The sequence below is a fragment of the Macaca fascicularis genome, chromosome X (assembly GCF_037993035.2).
Source record: "Macaca fascicularis isolate 582-1 chromosome X, T2T-MFA8v1.1".
Taxonomy (NCBI): Eukaryota; Metazoa; Chordata; class Mammalia; order Primates; family Cercopithecidae; genus Macaca; species Macaca fascicularis.
The window spans coordinates 53,084,000-53,103,592 of NC_088395.1; the positions used below are offsets into that span (position 1 = coordinate 53,084,000).

General features: G+C 44.2%; 1 protein-coding gene across 50 annotated transcripts in view; it reads left to right on the forward strand.

Annotated features, from left to right (window-relative positions):
* The first annotated feature begins 319 nt into the window (after positions 1–319).
* The window catches only part of KANTR (KANTR integral membrane protein), a 117,912-nt gene continuing 98,638 nt past the window's right edge, over positions 320–19,593 (forward strand). For 28 of the 50 annotated variants that reach the window (XR_006695498.3, XR_010584420.2, XR_012430206.1 and 25 more), the window contains exons 1-3: positions 320–461; positions 577–650; positions 5,735–5,872. The gene's annotated coding sequence lies outside the window, so the exon portion shown is untranslated. Of the gene's footprint in view, positions 462–576; positions 651–5,001; positions 5,104–5,734; positions 5,873–19,593 lie in introns of all 50 variants that reach the window. The other 22 variants (XR_012430230.1, XR_012430228.1, XR_012430226.1 and 19 more) reach the window with 4 other exon arrangements.

Below are 19,593 nucleotides of genomic sequence, written 5' to 3' on the forward strand. Positions count from 1 at the left end.
ACGTCAAAGAAGCCAGGCAACTCGATTGTTCAATGACTTGGCGCCTGGCTGGGCTTCCGGCTTCGCGCCTGCGTATTGCCAATTAGCCCCCAGAAGCCCTGTCGAATAGACCAGCAAAGGACAATGACGAGCACTCCTTTCCTGGCCAATCCTATTAAAGGGTGGGCTTGGCTCCTTAACCAATCAAGGTCCCCCGAAGGGGTGGAGTTTTCCTCGGATTGGCTCTAAGCCTCGGGGGTAAAAATAAAGTGTTTCCATCCCCAGCCAATCCCTGGAAAGGCAGAAGGGCACTCCTCCAATGGGAGCCGGGGAGCCGTCTGTAGCGGCGTAGGCCCGTGCCCCTGCTCGCGCTGCAGCCCGTGGAAGGGTTGCGTCCAGTGTATCCTCCAGATCTTGCGGTAGTCCTCTCGTATCTGTGCGCGCGCGGGAGGGACAGCGGCGGCGACGGCCGGAGGTTTACGGTGAGAAGCCATAAAGACTGGGCTGTGGGGGGAGTGGCAGCGGGAAGAGGCCGGCCGGAGCTCGCCAGGGGTGGGGCCTGCGCGAGCTTTTACTTGGGCGGCCTCTCAATCCTAGGTCAGCGGGTTGCGGAGGATCGTGCGGGTAGCAAAGGGAGGCGAGTGCGCCTGCGGCTCCCAGACGGCAAACGGGTGAGTACTCTGCGGAGCAGTCGGTGCCTGTTGCTGCCCTCCGTAGCCCCACTTCCCACCCTCAGTGTCTTTCGAAACGGTTCCATGCAGGTCTGCCGCTCACGTGATCATCTGCGTGCGTGTCTGTCTCTGCACCCCCTCTCCCATCTCTATCTCTTTCTGACTGTCCCACTTTTTGAGACGTAGTAGACATAAGATGCTGAATCCTGACCTGACCAGTTTAAACTAGCTATGAGACCTTGAGCTGTCTCCTTCACCAACCTGGGCCTCAGTTTCCTCGTCTGTCAATTGGGGGTCTGATAATCTGTACCTGAGACAATTGCATGTGCGTTACTTTGCCCTGCACCCAGTCTTTAGAAAATTTTCAATAAATAATGACTATCTTGATTGAAAAGAATATTGTCTCTCTTGGTTTCTGTCTTTTCTCTGTCTCAGACCCTTCCTCCATTGGATCTTTCTGAATGCTTCTGCCTTTCTCTGTTACTGTTTTTCCTCTTTTTACCCGTCTCTTTCTCAACCCTAAGAGGTTAGAGGTGCATAGTTCATAGCAATTGGTTTACCCCCGAGGACATGAGCTTAGCCTGGGGCTCCGACCTGTTTTGTGGGTTAAAAAATGGAACCTGGCTTTGGGTTGCTTCTGGTCTCATTGAAGAGAGAACTATTTGCTCCCCAGCCTACTCTGTTAAACAAGTAGAGACACCCAAAGTGGGGAGCAACTTAGATTAAAAACCACTTTTTAACCCCTTATCCTATATGTTAGTCACCAGAAGAAGCCCACAGATCTCCTGGTTACATCTCCATACAGCCCTGGACATCCTATTTTCTATTTTCATCCTGAAATCCTTTGACCAGGCCTTAAGGAACTCACCTTCAGTTATCAGCAAAATTCCCTCCATTCTCATCCTGGCTTCTGAATACTCCCTTTATTTTCTTGCCATGCTTTGGTCGTTCTCATACTTGTTGGACCCAACATTGCTTTTTTTTAAATAAGGTATATTTTGAAATGCTTCACTTTTCTAAAATGAAATGGATAGAAAATAGAATCTGTCTACACACATAATTCCCTGAAAACCAATATAATGCCTTAATTGTAATATAGAGAGTAGTAAAGGAAGAGTAATGTATATTACATTATACATATATATGCAAAGACTGGGATATGACTCCACTAGAAGACATAATGAAATGGTCTTACACTTAATGATAGTGACAGCTACGAGTGTGTTGATGGGTGATTCAGAAGCCACAGGTAGAGTGATACAGTTTTCCTAAACAATTAACAGTTCTTCACAAAGTTCTAAACAAAATAATGTGGAATAGTTTCTTAGTTTATATGGTTGTTAAATTTCTGGAAAAATCAATATATATGCATATCCATGATCAGACCCTCTTAATCTCCCTGACCTTATCTCCCACCGCTCTCCCTGCCTTGCTCACTCTATCCACCCATGCTGGCCACCTTACTATTACTTGAACACCTTACGCATACTTCCACCTCAGGGGTTTTGCATTCCGTGTATCAGGAATGCTTTTTCCTCAAATACCCACGAGACTGAGGCCCTTGCTTCCTTCAGGCCTCTACTCAGCTGTCACTTTCTCAGAGGGCCCCCCGACCATCCTGTTTAAAATTGCAGCTCTCCCCTAATATGCCCCTGCTCTGTCTGTTACATGGTATTCTACACCTTTTTCACAGTGCAGCATTAACTGCTTAGTATGTTTGCTGTTTTTTGTCTGACTCTCCCACTCAGTTATAAGCTCCAGAAGAGCAGGGATTTTTGTCTTTTTTGTTCTATGATATATTCCTATTACCTAAAATAGTGCTTGACACCTAGTAGACTTTCTCAATGAATGTTTGTTGAATGAATAAAAGAACAAATGAACAGATTTTTCACCTACATGACTGGTGAGATATTCTAAAGTTGTATGGGATGTGGTATGATTCTTCGTGGTGTGGAGCTGTCCTGTACACTGCAGAGGGCTGAGCATCCCTGGTCCATAGCCGGGGTTGTCACTGATGATCTCCAATTATTGTCACAGTCAAAAATGCCCCCAAACAGGGCCGGGTGTGATGGCTCACGCCTGTAATCCCAGCACTTTGGGAAGCCAAGGTGGGCAGATCACTTGAGTCCAGGAGTTCGAGACCAGCCTGGCCAACATGATGAAACTCCGTCTCTACAAAAAATACAGAAATTAGCCAGGTGTTGTGGTGCACGCCTGTAGTCCCAGCTACTCGGGAGGCTGAGATGGGAGGATTGCTTGAGCCCAGAAGGCGGAGGTTACAGTGGGCCAGGATTGCACCACTGCACTCCAGCCTGGGTGACAGCAAGACCCTGTCTCAAAAAAAACAACAACAAAAAAAACAATAAAAAATGGGTCGGGCACATGGCTCAAACAATAAAAAATGGGTCGGGCACTGTGGCTCACACCTGTAATCCCAGCACTTTGGGAGGCCGAGGTGGGTGGATCACCTGAGGTCAGGAGTTCGAGACTGGCCTGGCGAACATGGTAAAACCCCATCTCTACTAATAATACAAAAATTAGCCAGGCTGACGTGATGGCGCATGCCTGTAATCCCAGCTCCTGGGAAGACTGAGGCAGGAGAATAGCTTGAACCCAGGAGGTGGAGGTTGCAGTGAGCCAGCCTGGGCAACAAGAGTGAAACTTCGTCTCAAGAAAAAGAAAAAAAGAAAGAATGAATGTCCCAAAACACCCTTTAATTGTCCAGCCCCCACCTTTCAGTGAGAACCACTGCTTAAGTAACAGCCTGGCTTTCCCCTGAACACTCTCTCCTCCCGGCAGCCCTCTCATACCCCTCTTACTGGGAGACTGGGTGGTGAGGGTGAGGGTGGGTGTGCTTGCTCCTAGTTACCCTTTCCAGACATTCTCCCTCCTTAAACAACTCTTTTTTCATTTAAGTTTTTTTTTTTTAGACGGAATCTGACTCTGTCACTCAGGCTAGAGTGCAATGGCACAATCTTGGCTCACTGCAGCCTCCGCCTCCTGGGTTCAAGTGATTCTCCTGCCTCAGCCTCCCAAGTAGCTAGGACTACAGGCATGCACCACCACGCCTGGCTAATTTTTGTAGTTTTAGTAGAGACAGGGTTTCACCATGTTGGCCAGGCTGGTCTTGAACTCCTAACCTCAAGTGATCCACCCACCTCGGCTTCCCAAAGTGCTGGGATTACAGGTGTGAGCCACCGGGCCCAACCAAGAATTCTTAAACCTAAAATAATTTCAAACTTAAAAAGCTTCAAACATTTTACAAGAATTCTCATATATTCTTCACTTAGATTCCCCACATGTTAAGAAATTATATAATTACAGCCTGGGCGCGGTGGCTCACGCCTGTAATCCCAGCACTTTGGGAGGCCGAGGTGGGTGGATCACCTGAGGTCGGGAGTTTGAGACCAGCCTGGGCAACACAGTGAAACCCCGTCTCTACTAAAAATACAAAAATTAGTAGGGTGTGGTGGCGCACGCCTGTAGTCCCAGCTACTTGGGAGGCTGAGGCAGGAGAATTGCTTGAACACAGGAGGCGGAGGTTGCAGTGAGCCGATATCATACCACCGCACTCCATCCTGGGTGAGTTGCAGTGAGCCGAGATCGTACCACTGCACTCCATCCTGGGTGACAGAGCGAGACTCTCTCAAAAAAAAAAAAAGAAAAGAAAAGAAATAAATTATATAATTACAGTTTAACTATCAAAACTAGAAAATTAACATTGGTACATACAGGCATATCACAGGTTCAGTTCCAGACCAACACAATAAAGCAAGTCAGATGAAGTTTTTGGTTTCCCAGTGCATATAAAAGTTGTATTTACACTGTACCATAGTCTATTAAGTGTACAATAGCATTGTATCAAAAAAAGTATTTACCTTAATTTAAAAATACTATATTGCTAAAAAATGCTAAAGATCATCCCAACTTTCAGCAAGTTGTAATTTTTTGCTGGTGGAGGGTCTTACCTCGATGTTCATGGTTGCTGACTGAGCAGGGTGGTGGTTGCTGGTTGGGGTGGCTGTGGCAAATTCTTAAAATAAGATATCAATGAAGTTTGGCACGTTGACTCTTCCTTTCACAAAAGGTTTCTCTGTAGCGTGTGATGCTGTTTAATAGCATTTTACCCGCAGTAGAACGTCTTTCAAAACTGGAGTCAGTTCTCTCAAACCCTGCTACTACTTCGTTAACTAAGTTTATGTAAAATATTCTAAATCCTTTGTTGTCATTTCCACAGTGTTCACAGCATCTTCACCAGGAGTAGATTCCATCCCAGGAAATCACTATTTTGCTCATCCATAAGAAGCAACTCCTCATCCACTAACTTTTTTCTTTTTTTTTTCTGAGACAGGATCTTGCTCTGTCACCCAGGCCAGAGTGTAGTGGTGCGATCACAGCTCACTGCAGCCTCGACCTCCCAGGCTCAAGTAATCCTCCCACCTCAGCCTCCCAGGTAGTTAGTTGGGACTATAGGTTCATGCCACCACGCCCAGCCAGTTTTTGAAATTTTGCAAAGGTGGGGTCTTGTTGTGTTGTCCAGGCTAGTCTCGAACTCCTGGCCTCAAGCAGTCCTCCTGCCTCAGCCTCCAGAGTAGTGGGGACCACAGGTATGTGCCACCATGCCCAGCTATTTATTTTTTTTTAATTTTTGTGGAGACAGGGTCTCACTTTGTTGCCCAGGCTCCATTAAAGTTTCATCATGGTCCTGGCGCGGTGGCTCATACCTGTAATCCCAGCACTTTGGGAGGCCAAGTCTGGTGAATTGCCTGAGGTCAGGAGTTTGAGACCAGCCTGGCCAGCACGGTGAAACCTTGTCTCTACTAAATATACAAAAAAATTAGCCAGGCATGGTGGCGGGCACCTGTAGTCCCAGCTCTTCAGGAGACTGAGGCAGGAGAATCCCTTGAACCTGGGAGGCGGAGGTTGCAGTGAGCTGAGGTTGCGCCACTGCACTCCAGCCTGGGCAACAGAGCGAGACTCCATCTCAAAAAAAAAAGTTTGATCATTAGATGGCAGCAATTCAGTCATTTCTTCAGCCTCCACTTCTAATTCTGATTCTCTTGTTATTTCTACCATCTCTGCAGTTGCTTCCTCTACTGAAGTCTTGAAACCCCTGAAAGTCATCCCTGAGGGTTGGAGTTAACTTCTTCTACACTCCTGTTAATGTTGATATTTTGGCCTCCTCCCATGAATCACAAATGTTCTTAATGGCATCTAGAATGGTGAGTCCTTTCCAAAAGATTTTCAATTTACTTTTCCTGGATCCATCAGAGGAATCACTGTCTATCTATGGCAGCTATAGACTTATGAAATGTATTTCCTAAATAATAAGACCTGAAAGTCAATATTACTCCTTGATCCATGGGCTGCAGAATGGATGTTGTGTTAGCAGGCATGAAAACAGCATGAATCTCCTTGTACATCTCCATCAGAGCTCTTAGGTGATCAGGTACATTTTTCAATGAGCAGTAATATTTTGAATGGAATCTTTTTATCTGAGTAGCAGGTCTCAACAGTAGGTTTAAAATATTTAATAAACTAGGCTATAAACAGATTTGCTATCATCCAGGCTTTGTTGCTCTGTTTATAGAGCACAGAGTATATTTAGCATAGTTCTTAAGGATCCTAGGATTTTCAGAATGGTAAAATGAACACTGGCTTCAAGTTAAAAGTCACCAGTTTCGTGAGCCTCTAACAAGAGAGTCATCCTGTCTTTTGATGCTTTGAAGCCAGGTATTGACTTCTTTCTAGCTATAAAAGTACTAGATGGCATATTCTCCCCGTATAAGACTGTTTCAGCTACACTGAAAATCTGTTGGCCAGGTGCAATGGCTCGCGCCTGTAATCCCAGCACTTTGGGAGGCTGAGACGGGCGGATCACCTGAGGTTGGCAGTTCGGGACTAGCCTAACCAACATGGAGAAACCCCGCCTCTACTAAAAATACAAAATTAGCTGGGCATAGTGGCGCATGCCTATAACCCCAGCTACTCGAGAGGCTGAGGCAGGAGAATCACTTGAACCCAGGAGGCAGAGGTTGCGGTGAGCTGAGATCATGCCATTGCACTCCAGCCTGGGTGACAGAGCAAGACTCCGTCTTAAAAAAAAAAAAAAGAAAAGAAAGAAAAGGAAAATCTGTTGACCGGGTATGGTGGCTCACGCCTGTAATTCCAGCGCTTTGGGAGGCAAAGGTGGGCGGATCATGAGGTCAGGAGTTCAAGACCAGCCTGGCCAACATAGTGAAACCCCGTCTCTACTAAAAATACAAAAATTAGCCAGGTGTGGTGGCGGGCACCTGTAATCCCAGCTACTGGAGAGGCTGAGGCAGGAGAATCAGTTGAAACCCAAAGGCAGAGACTGCAGTGAGCCGAGATCGCGCCACTGCATTCCAGCCTGGGCAACAAGAGCGAAACTCTGTCTCAAAAAAAAAGAAAAAGAAAATCTGTTGTTCACCAACTATCTTAGGTAGATTTTTCTAGATAACTTCCTGCAGCTTCTGCATCAGCACTTGCAGCTTCACCTTGCACTTTTATGTTACGGAGATGGCTTCTCTCCTTAAACCTCATGAACTGACTTTTGCTAGCTTCCAACTTTTCTTCCATAGTTTCCTCACCTTTCTCAGCCTTCATAGAATTGAAAAGAGTTAGGGCCTTGCTCTGAATTAGGCTTTGGCTTAAGGAAATGTTGTGGCTGATTTGATTGTCTAGCCAGACCACCCAAACTTTCTCAATATCCATAATAACATGGTTTCACTGTCTTATCACTCATGTGTTCACTGGAGTAGCACTTTTTATTTCCTTCAAAAACTTCTCCTTTGCATTCACAACTTGGCTAACTGTTCAGCACAAGAAGCCTAGACTTCGGCCTTTCTCAGCTTTCAACATGCCTTCCTCACAAAGCTTAATTATTTCTAGCCTTTGATTTAAAGTGAGAGCTATTGAAGGCTGGGCGCAATGGCTCACGGCTGTAATCCCAGCACTTTGGGAGGCTGAGGCGGGAGGATTGTGTGAGCTGAGGAGTTCGAGACCAGCCTGGGCAACATGGCAAGACACTGTCTCTAAAAAAATAAAAAATAAAGTGAGAGACGTTGAGACACTTCCTTTCACTTGAATACTTAGAAGGCATTGTGGGGTTATTAATTGACCTAATTTCAATATTGTTGTGTCTCAGACAGGGAGGCCTGAGGAGAGGGAGAGAGATGGAGGAATAGCCAGTCATTGGAGCAGCCAGGACATACGTATTTGTCAGTTCAGGTTGCCATCCTACATGGGTACAGTTCATGGTACCCTAAAACACTTACAAATAGTTACACCAAAGATCACTGATCTAGGCAGGGTGCAGTAGCTCATGCCTGTAATCCCAGCACTTTGGGAGGCCAAGGCAAGTGGATTGCTTGACCTCAGGAGTTGAAGACCAGCGTAGGCAAGATGGTGAAACTCCATCTCTACAAAAGATACAAAAATTAAGCTGGGCCCCATGGCGTGTGCCGCTAGTCCCAGCTACTCAGGGAGGCTGAAGCAGGAGAATCGCTTGAGCCCAGGAGGCAAAGGCTGCAGTGAACTGAGATAACACCACTGCACTCCAGCCTGGGTGACAGGAGTGAAACCCTGTCTCAAAAAAAAAATCACTGATCACAGATCACCATAACAGATAAAAGAAAAGATTTGAAATGTGAAAATCACCAAAATGTAAGACAGAGACACTAAGTGAGCACATGCTGTTGGAAAAATGGCATTAATAGATTTACTCAATACAACTTTGCCACAAACCTTCAATTAGTAAACCACACAGTATCTGTGAAGTGCAATAAAGTGCAGCACAATAAAATGAGGTATTGCCTGTACTCTTAACGAAACTACAGAGTTTCTTTAGATTACATCAGTTTTTCACTAGTGCCACTTTTCAAGGATTCAGTTCAGGCTCCCACATTACCTTTAGTTATCATGCCTCCTTAGGCTCTTCCAATATGGAACAGTTCTTGAGTCTTTGTCTTTTATGATTTTGATCATTTGGAAGACTCCTGGACAGTTATTTCATAGAATTGGGGTTTGTTTCTAGTTTCACTGTGATTATATTCAAGTTATGTAATTCTGGTGAGAATACTGCAGAAGAGAAGTTATGTCTTCAGTGCTTCCTATCAGGAGGCATGTGATGTCATTTTGTCCTGATACTGGTTTTGTTCACTTTGAGTCCTTGTTTAAGGTGTTTAAGGTGGTGTCTGTCAGGTTTTTCCACTATAGTTCCCCTTTTTTCCTTCATAATTAATAAGTGATTTAATATGTTGGGATTATATAAATATCAACAACCCTGTTGTAAATCTCATATCATCAGAATATACCATCAACTACCACTTTGTATCATCATATACAGACATACACACATATCTGCCCCTGTCATTACCATTTCTAGATGAGTTTAGCTAAGATCTCACTGTCATTCCCTTTAACACTGGTCCAATCCTAATTCTTGGTGACTTTAATATCTTTGTAGCTGATCCTTCTAATATTTTCATCTGTTAGTTCTGTGATTTGCCACCCTACAATGATCCTGCCTTTTAACCCCACCTCAGCTACCTACTCCAATAGTCTGACCCTTGTTTTTTCTTTGAGATGGAGTCACCAGGCTGGAGTGCAGTAGTGCGATCTCAGCTCACTGCAGCCTCCGCCTCCTGGGTTCAAGTGATTTTCCTGCCTCAGCCTCCAGAGTAGCTGAGATTACAGGTGCCTGCCACCACGGTCAGCTAAATTTTGTGAGATGGCATTTCACCATGTTGGCCAGGCTGGTCTCGAACTCCTGACCTCAAGTGATCTACCCGCCTGGGCCTCCCAAAGTGCTGGGATTACAGGTGTGACCCACTGCGCCAAGCCTGACCCTTGTTCTTGTCAGTACCTGTGACTGCATTGTTTCCATATGCTCAGTTTCAGGCATCCTCTTCTCTAGCCAGTGCCTCCTATTTTTCTAGCTCACACCTACTAGTACTCCAACTCCAGCAATCCCTCCATCCCACTGGCACTGAACACTTTCACTCCCCTTCACTTCCTCCATGCTCCCATGTCCCTCCTTTAATCAGCTTAGATTCCATGGCCCACCGTTACAGTCATTCCTGGGTGGACAGTCTCACTTCCCTCCACCTTCTGTCACTTCAGCGTACTTACCATCCACTTTACCAGGCACAGCCTCAGCCCTGGTTAAATCCAGCTCTCTACCTGCTCCATTGCATTTCCTCTCCTACCCTCCTAGATGATGATTGTTTTGTACCTTCTCTGCTGAAATCCTCAACATTTCCTTTCCTGTCCTTACACTCAGGCTTCCTACTTGACTGAAAACATGAAAACCATTGGAATAAAACATCTGCATATTCCCACCACTACATCCAACTACCACATAGCATCTGTATCCACATACTCTGCCTTCTCTCTGTTCTGGATAAGGTGCTCCTACTGTCATCAAAATCCAGTCTCTCCACTTTGGCACTCAGTCCCATCCTCTCTCACCTACTTGAGGGCATGGTTCCTCCAGTTTTCCCCTTTTTCTACAAGATCATTCTCATTAGCACCCAGACATTCTATTACTTCATCCATCTTTTCGTTGCAACTTCATTGAGATACATGTCACATACCATCTAATTCACCTTTTATTTATTTATTTTTGAGACAGGATCTTACTATATTGCCCAGGCTGGACTTGAACTCCTGGGCTCATGTGATCCTCTGGCCTCAACCTCCAGAGTAAAATTCACCCTTTTAAAGGGTACTATTAAAATAATAATAAATAATATTATAAATAAATAAAAGTATACCATTCAGTAGTTTTATTTATTTATTTTTATTTTTTGAGACAGACTCTCGCTCTGTCACCCAAGCTGGAGTGCAGTGGTACAATCTCAGCTCACTGCAGCTTCTGTTTGCTGGGTTCAAGTGATTTTCCTGCCTCAGCCTCCCAAGTAACTGGGATTACAGGTGCACACCACTATGCCTGGCTAATTTTTGTATTTTTAGTAGAGACGGGGTTTTACCATGTTGGCCAGGGTGGTCTCAAACTCCTGACCTCAAGTGATCTACCCGCCTCAACCTCCCAATCGTGATCAATTTTAGAACATTTTCAACCCTGCACCCCCACCAAAGACGCTTCATACTCATTAGCAGTCACTTCCCATTAGTCTTCTCCCCAGTCCTAGCCACCTACTGTCTAGAGATTTGTCTCTTCTAGATATTCCATATAAATGAGATCATACAAGATACTGGTCTTGATGACTGGCTTCTTTTGCTTAGCATAATGTTTTGAGGTCCATCCATGCTGTTGCATGTATCATTCCTTCCTATTGTCATAATATTCTGTTGTATGGATCTACCTCCACTCCCCAGTTGGTCAGTTCAGTTGCTTTCATGTTGGCTAATATGACTAATGTTTCTCTGAATGTGGAGTGGAATTACTGTCATATGGTGGCTCTATGTTTAACTTTTTTTTTTCTTTTTGAGACAAGGTCTCACTCTGTCGCCCAGATTGGAATACAGTGTCCCAATCTTGGCTCGCTGCAACCTCTGCCTCCTGGGCTCAAGTGGTCCTCCCACTTCAGCCTCCTGAGTGGCTGGGACCATGGGCACATGCCACCACACGTGGCTAATTTTTGTATTTTTTGTAGCGATGGGGTTTTGCCACATTGCCCAGGCTGGTCTTGAACTCCTGGGCTCAAATGATCTGCCTTCCTCGGCCTCCCAAAGTGCTGGGATTATAGGTATGAGCCGTGGTGCCCCGCCTTATGTTTAACTTTTTGAGGAGCTATCAAACTGTTTGCACAAGTGGCTATGCCATTTTACAGTCCTATCAGCAATGTATGAAGGTTCTAACTTCTCCATATCCTCATCAGCACTTTTCGTTTGTCTTTTTTATTATAGCCATCCTAGTGGGTATGAAAGTGGTGTCTCATTATAGTTTTGATTTTCATTTCCCTAATAACTCATGATACTGAATGTCCTTTTATATGCTTGTATATCTTTGGAGAAATGTCTGTTCAAATTCTTAGCCTATTTTTAATTGGATTATGTGCCTTTTTATTATTGAGTTGCAGGACTTCTTTTTTTTGGAGACGGAGTCTCACTCTGTCACCCAGGCTGGAATGCAGTGGCGTGATCTCGGCTTACTGCAACCTCCGCCTCCTGGGTTCAAGCAGTTCTCCTGCCTCAGCCTCCCTCAGCTGGGACTACTGTAGTCCTCAGCTGGGACTACAGGCACACAATGCCACACCCGGCTAATTTTTTTTTTTCTTTTGTATTTTCATAGAGATGGGGTTTCACTGTGTTGCCCAGACTGGTCTCGAACTCCTGAACTCAGGCAGTCCGCCTGCCTTGGCCTCCCAAAGTGCTAGGATTACAGGCATGAGCCACCACGCCTGGCCAGGACTTCTTTATGTATCTGGATATAAGTCCTTTGTCAGATAATATGAATTGTAAATATTTTCTCCCATTCTGTGGGTTCTTTTCATTTTATTGATAGTATCTTTTGATGTACAGTAGGTTTTAATTTCAGTGATGTCCAGCTTACCTATTTTGTTGTCACTTGGGCATTTGGTGTTATATCCAATAAATCATCCCCTAACTCAGGGTGACGAAGATTTATTCCTATGTTTTCTTCTAGGAATTTTATCGTTTTAGCTCTTACATTTAGGACAGTGATCCATTTTGAGTTATTTTTGTTTCAAGACAGGGTCTCATTCTGTCACCCAGGCTAGAATGCAGTAGCACGATCACAGCTCACTGCAGCCTTGACCTCTTAGGCTCAAGTGATACCCCCACCTCAGCCTCCTGAGTAGCTGACACTACAGGTGTGAGCCATCACACACAGCTAATTTTTGTATTTTTTGTAGAGATGAGGTCTCCCTATCTGCCCATGCTGGTCTTGAGCTCCTGGGCTCAAGTGATTCTCTTACCTTAGCCTCCCAAAGTGCTGGGATTACAGACATACTGTACCCAGCCCATTGCGAGTTAATATTTGTGTATAGTGTGAGAGTAGGGGTACAGGTTTATTCTTCTGACATGGATATCTAGTTTTCTCAGCACCTTTTGTTGAAAAATATTCTTTTTACCGTTGGATTGTCTTGGCAACCTTGTCAAAAATCAGTTGACCATAGACTGAGTATGGTGACACCCATCTGTAGTCCCAGATACTAGAGAGGCTGAAGCAGGAGGATCACTTTAGCCCAGGAGTTCAGGGCCAGCCTGGGCAATATAGTGACACCGCATCTCTGAAAAAAATAAAGAATTGACCATAAAACATAAACATAAAGGTTAACTTCTGGACTCTTAATTCTGTTCCATTGATTTGCATGTCTGTCACTATGCTAGACCACACTGTCTTAATTACTGTAGTTGTAGCAAGTTTTGAAATCAAGAAGTGAGAGTCTTCCAACTTTGTTCTTTTTCAAGATTGTTTTGGCTATCCTTGCATTTTCATACGAATTTTAGGATCAGCTTTCCAATTTCTTTTTTTTTTTTCTTTTATAGATAGGATCTTTCTCTGTTGCCCAGGCTGGAGTGCAATGGTGTGATTATACTTCACTGCAGCCTTGAACTCCTGGGCTCAAGTGATCCTCTTTTCTTTTTTTTTCTTTTTTTTTTTTCTTTGTAGAGACAGAGTCTTGCTTTGTAGCTCAGGCTGATACCAAACTTCAAACAATCCTCCTGCCTCATCCTCCCAAAGTGCTGGGATTACAGGCATGATCTACCAAACTCAGCAGCTTGTCAATTTCTTAAAAAAAAAAAAAAATAGCAATAACAGCTGAAATTCTCATAGAGATTATGTTGAATCTATGTATCAACTTGGGGAGTATTGCCATTTAACAATATTGTCTTCTAGTCTGTGAACATGGGATTTATTTAGATCTTTAATTTCTTTCAGGAGTGTTTTATAGTTTTCAGTGTACAAGTCTTACAGTTCCTTTGTTAAATTTATTCCTAGGCATTTTATTCTTTTTGATACTACTTTAAAATGGGATATTTTTTAATTAAAAAAAATTTTTAATCTCCTCATGCTTTTATCTCAGAGTCAGGGGTTTGTTTTTTAGAGACAAAGTCCTGCTCTGTTGCTCAAACTAGAGTGCAGTGGCTCCATCATAGCCCACTACAGCCTTGAACTCATGGGATTACAGGTGTGTGAACCACTGCACCTAGCTGGACTTTTTCTTTTTTTCTTTTTTTTGAGACGGAGTCACTCTGTCGCCCAGGCTGGGAGTGCAGTGGTGTGCTCTCGGCTCATTGCAACCTCCGCCTTCCGGGTTCAAGTGATTCTCCTGCCTCAGCCTCTGGAGTATCTGGGATTACAGACACCCAGTACTACACCCAGCTAATTTTTTGTATTTTTAGTAGAGATGGGGTTGCACCATGTTGGCCAGGCTGGTCTCAAACTCCTGATCTGCCCGCCTCGGCCTCCCAAAGTGCTAGGATTACAGGCATGAGCCACTGCGCCCGGCTATTCCTAAGTATTTTACCTTTTTTCTGTAGCTATTATAAATGGAATTGCTTTCTTGATTTCTTTTTCAGATAGTTGGTTGTTAGTGTATAGAAATGCTACTGATTTTTGTATGTTGATTTTGTATCCTGCAACTTCACTGAATTTATTTGTTCTAACGGTTTTCTTTTTCTTTTCTTTTTTTTTTTTTTTTTTTTTTTGAAACAGAGTCTCACTGTATCACCCAAGCTGGAGTGCAGCGGCATGTTCTCAGCTCACTGCACCCCTGTCTCCTGGGTTCAAGCAGTCCTCATGCCTCAGCCTCCTGAGTAGCTGGGACTATAGGCATGTGCCACCATGGCTGGCTAAGTTTTATATTTTAGTAGAGACAGGGTTTCACCATGTTGGCCAGGATAGTCTCGAACTCCTGACCTCAAGCCATCTGCCTGCCTCGGCCTCCCAAAGTGCTGGGATTACAGGCATGAGCCACTGCACCCGGGCTTGTTCTAACAGTTTTTTGCTGGAGTCTTTAGCGTTTTCTATATTTAAGATTGTGTCATCTGCAAATGGGAACAATTTTACTTCTTCCTGTCCAATTTGAGTGCCTTTTATTTCTTTCTCTTGACTTATTCCTCTGGCTGGAACTTCTAGTATCCTGTAGAATAGAAGTGACAGGAGTTCCTCATCTTAAAGGAAAGGCTTTCAACTTTTCACCATTGAGTATGATGGTAGCTGTGGGTTTGTTATATATGGTATTTATTATGTTGAGGTACATTTCTCCTATATCTAGTTTTTTGAGTTTCTATCATGCAGGGATGTTGAATTTTGCCAAATGCTTTTTCTGCATCTATTGACGTACGATTTTTATCCTTCATTCTGCTAATTCGCATGGTTGAACCAACCTTGCATCCTTGTGATAAATCCTACTTGATCATAGTAAATGATCCATTTAACATACTGTTAAATATGGTTTCCAGTACTTTGTTGAGGATTTTTGCTTCTGTGTTCATCAGGGATATTGGCCTGTAATTTTCTTTTCCTCTAGTGTCATTGTCTGGCTTTGGTATCGGGGTAATGCTGGCCTAATAAAAAGAGTTTGGGGTCAGGCGCAGTTGCTCACACCTGTAATCCCAGCACTTTGGGAGGCCGAGGCGGGTGGATCACAAGGTCAGAAGTTTGAGACCAGCCTGACCAACATGGTGAAACCCCGTCTCTACTAAAAATACAAAAATTAGCCGGGCGTGGTGGCGTGCGCCTGTAATCCCAGCTACTCAGGAGGCTGAGGCAGGAGAATTGCTTGCATCCGGGAGGTGAAGGTTGCAGTGAGCCAAGATTGCGCCACTGCACTCCAACCTGAGTGACAGAGCAAGACTCTGTCTCAAAAAAAAAAAAAAAAAAAAGAGTTTGGAAGTATGCCTTCCTCAGTTTTTTGGAAGAGTTTGAGAATGACTGATATTACTTCTTTATTTTATACATTTTATTTATTTATTTTTGAGACAGAGTCTTGCTCTGTCACCCAGGCTGGAATGCAGTGGTGCAATCACAGCCCACCGCCTCAACCTTCTGGGCTTAAGCAGTCCTCCTGCCTCAGCCTCCTGAAGAGCTGCAACTAGAGGCATGCAACAACCTCACCCAGCTAAGTTAAAATTTTTTTTTTTTTAGAGATGGGGTCTTGCTATGTTGCCCAGGCTGGTCTCAAACTCCTGGCTTGAACTCAAGCAGTCCTCCTGCCTTGGCCTCCCAAAGTGCTAGGAGTACAGGCCTGAGTCACGACACCCGGCCTAAAACATCTTGTAACTGGCTATTTTAAGCTGTTAAGAACTTAACTTTGAGTGCATTAAAAAACTACACTTTCACTCCACCCCCTCACCACATTTTATGGTTTTGATGGTATAATTTATTTCTTTTTATAATGTGTATCTGTTAACAAATTATTGTAGATATTATTTTAATAATTTTACCTCTTAACCTGTATACTACATGTATAAGCAATCTACACACCACCATTACAGTATTACAGTGTTCCGAATTTGACTGTATACTTACTTTTACCAGGAAGTTTTATACTTTCATATGTTTTCATGTTACTAATTAGCATTCTTTTCTTGCAGCTTGAAAAACTCTCTTTAGCACAGAGGTGTCCAAGGGAACAAATACAGTCGTGAGTTCTTAGTTTCTGTTTCTAGTTGAGCCAGTAAAGCCCCTTCCTCATCCCTTTTTTCTGCTTATCACTAGACACAGAAACTAAAAACCATGGCTTCAGGCTGCTAAAAACTTAAAACAAAACAGAACAACAACAACAAAATAAGGCGAGTTAGACAAGCTAACTTTAGCATTTCTTGTAAGACAGATCTGGTGGCGATGAACTCCCTCAGCTTTTGTTTGTCTTGGAAAGTCTCTTGTCTCTCCTTTCATTTCTTGCTTTTTAATTATTATTTTTAAAATTTCAGTTGGTTTTTGGGGAACAGGTGGTGATTGCCTACATGGGTAAATTCTTTAGTGGTGATTTCTGAGATTTTGGTGTACCCATCACCCAAGCAGTATACACTATACCCAATGTGTAGTCTTTTATCCCTCACCCCCTCCCACCCTTTCCCCCGAGTGCCCAAAGCCCATTGTGTCATTCTTATGCCTTTCCATCCTCATAGCTTAGCTCCCACTTGTGATTGAGAACATATAATGTTTGGTTTTCCATTCCTGAGTTACTTCACTTAAAATAATGGTCTCCGATTCCATCCAGGTTGCTGCAAATGCCATTATTTCATTCCTTTTTATGGCTGAGTAGTATTCCATGGTATATATATTACCACAGTTTCCTTATCCACTTGTTAGCTGATGGGCATTTGGGCTGGTGCCATGTTTTTGCAGTTGTGAATTGTGCTGCTATAAACATGCGTGTGCAAGTGTCTTTTTCATATAATGACTTTTCCACTCCTTCATTTCTGAAGGGCGGCTTTGCTGGTGCAGTCTTTTTGGTTGAAAGGTTTTTTTCCTTCAGCACACTGAATAGATTATTTCACTTTTCCATGGCCTATAAAGTGTCCACTGAGAAATCTGCTGCTAGCCTTATTAGAACTCCTGTACCTATTATTTGCTTCTTTTCTCTTGCTACTTTCAAGGATCCTCTGCTTGTCCTTGATTTTTGACAGTTTGATTATATGTTTTTGTATAGTCTTGTTTGAATTTAATTTGATTGGAGAACTTTGACCTATGCCTGGATATTTTGTATCTTTCTCCAAACTTGGAAAACTTTCTGCTATTACTTTTTAAAGTAAGCTTTCTGTTCATTTGTCTTTTTCTTCTCCTTCATGAACTCTATAATTCAAAAATTTGAAGCTGTCCTATAAATCCCATAAGCTGTCTTATTTCTTTTTCATTTTTCCCCCTATGACTGTATGTTTTCAAATAATGTGTCTTCAGGTTCACAGATTCTTTTTTCTGCTTTATCAGTTCTGAGTGGGATATCCCACTCAGGGGATATCAACAGAGTACCTTGTGAGCATGAGATGATTATAACTATGAACTTTAACAAGACTTTATCTTTGACCTTTTGGCAATCTTCTTCTTGCCCATGAGCAGCTGTCATTTGCAGGGATAGCAATCAATTCCAGCCACCAGAGCATGGCTGTAGGGGTGCCCTTATCAACGTTCTTCATGGTGACAGCTTTGTGTCCAGAGTAGCATTCAGCCAGGACCAGTACCACTTTCCCACATTTCATGAACTTGCCCATTTCAACAGCAACCAACCAAGCCTATAGCAGAAAACACACAAAAAAAACAAAAAAAACCCTAATTTTTAAAATAATTTCAGTCTCTCTGTTAAATGTTTCATTTTATTCATTTTTTCATGATACCATTTAATTGTCCCTGCATATTTTCTTGAAGTTTTGAGCTTCCTTTATATAATTACTTTGAATTCTTTGTAAGCTATTTCATAAGTCTCCTCTTTTTAGGGTCAGTTACTGGTGCTTTCTTTTGTTCCTTTGGTGGTGGTGTGTTTCCCTTTCCCTGATTGTTCTTTTTTTTTTTTTTTTTTTGAAGCAGAGTCTTGCTCTGTCACCCACCCACTCCAGGCTGGAGTGCAGTGGCGCGATCTCAGCTCACTGCAACCTCTGGCTCCCTGGTTCAAGCTATTCTCATGCCTCAGCCTCCCGAGTAGCTGGGATTACAGGCATGTGCCACCATGCCCATCTAATTTTTGTATTTTTAGTAGAGATGGGATTTCACCATGTTAGCCAGGCTGGTCTCGAACTCCTGACCTCAAGGGATCTGCCCGCCTCAGCCTCCCAAAGTGCTGGGATTACAGGTGTGAGCCACTGCACCCAGTTGATTGTTCTTTTTAAAAACAAAACAAAACAAGATTTATTTTGAGACAGAGTCTCACTCTGTCACCCAGGCTGGAGTGCAGCGGCACGATCTCGGCTCACTGCAACCTCTGCCTCCCAGTCTCAAGTGACCCTCCTGCCTCAGCCTTCCAAGTAACTGGGACCACAGACATGCGCCACTACATCCAGCTAATTTTTTTGTATTTTTTGTACAGACGGGGTTTCGCCACGTTGCCCAGGCTGGTCTCAAACTCCTGAGCTCAAGCAATCCACCTGCCTCGGCCTCCCAAGGTGTTGGGATTACAGGCGTTGAGCCACCACGCCAGGTTAAAAAATTTTTTTCCTTAAAAAATAGAGACAGGGTCTGGCTATGTTGCCCAGGCTGGTCTCAAACTCCTCGGCTCAAGCAGTCTGCCTGCCTCGGCCTCCCAGAGTGCTTGGGATTATAGACCTGAGCCACCGTGCTTGGCCTCCCTGATTGTTCTTGATCCCTGTGGCTGTGCATTGGTGTCTGCACATCTGAAGAAGTGAAAACTCATTCAAGTCTTTGCAGACTGGCTTTGTCTGGGAAAACCCCTCACCAGTCAGCCTGTCCAGAGGTTCTGGACTGGCCATCTGGCATGTTCTGCGGGTGGGCTTGCTGCTGGAGTCCTCACGCAGGCTGGTCTGGTGTCTGGGTTAGCAGGTGGGTGGACCCGATGTCTGGGTCCATGGGGTTTGGCCTGGAGCCTGGATCCAAACAGATGGGCCTGTTGATTGGGTATGTGGCGGTGGGCCTGGAGCCTGGGTCCACAAGGGCACAGCTGGTTCCTGGATCTATGGGAGCCAACTTCATGTCTGGGTCCACAGGGGCTGACGTGGTGCTGAGGTGGATCTGGAGCCTAAATCTGCAGTGTCAAGCCTGGGTTCTGGGTCCATGGGGGCTGGCCTGGATCCTGGGTCTGCAAGGGTGGTCCTAAAGTCTCAGTCCACGAGAGTTGGTTTGGCACCAGAGCTTACTAGGGTGGGCCTGAACCCTGGGTCAGCTAGAGCCTTTGACCATGAGGACCAGCTTGGAGCCTGGGAACTGTGTGGTGCTGGGGCAGGTGTGGAGCCTGGATTCGCTAGACCCAGCCCAGTACTGGGATCTACTGGGATAGGTCTGGACCCTGGGTCTGTTGGAGCGTGGGGCTGCAGG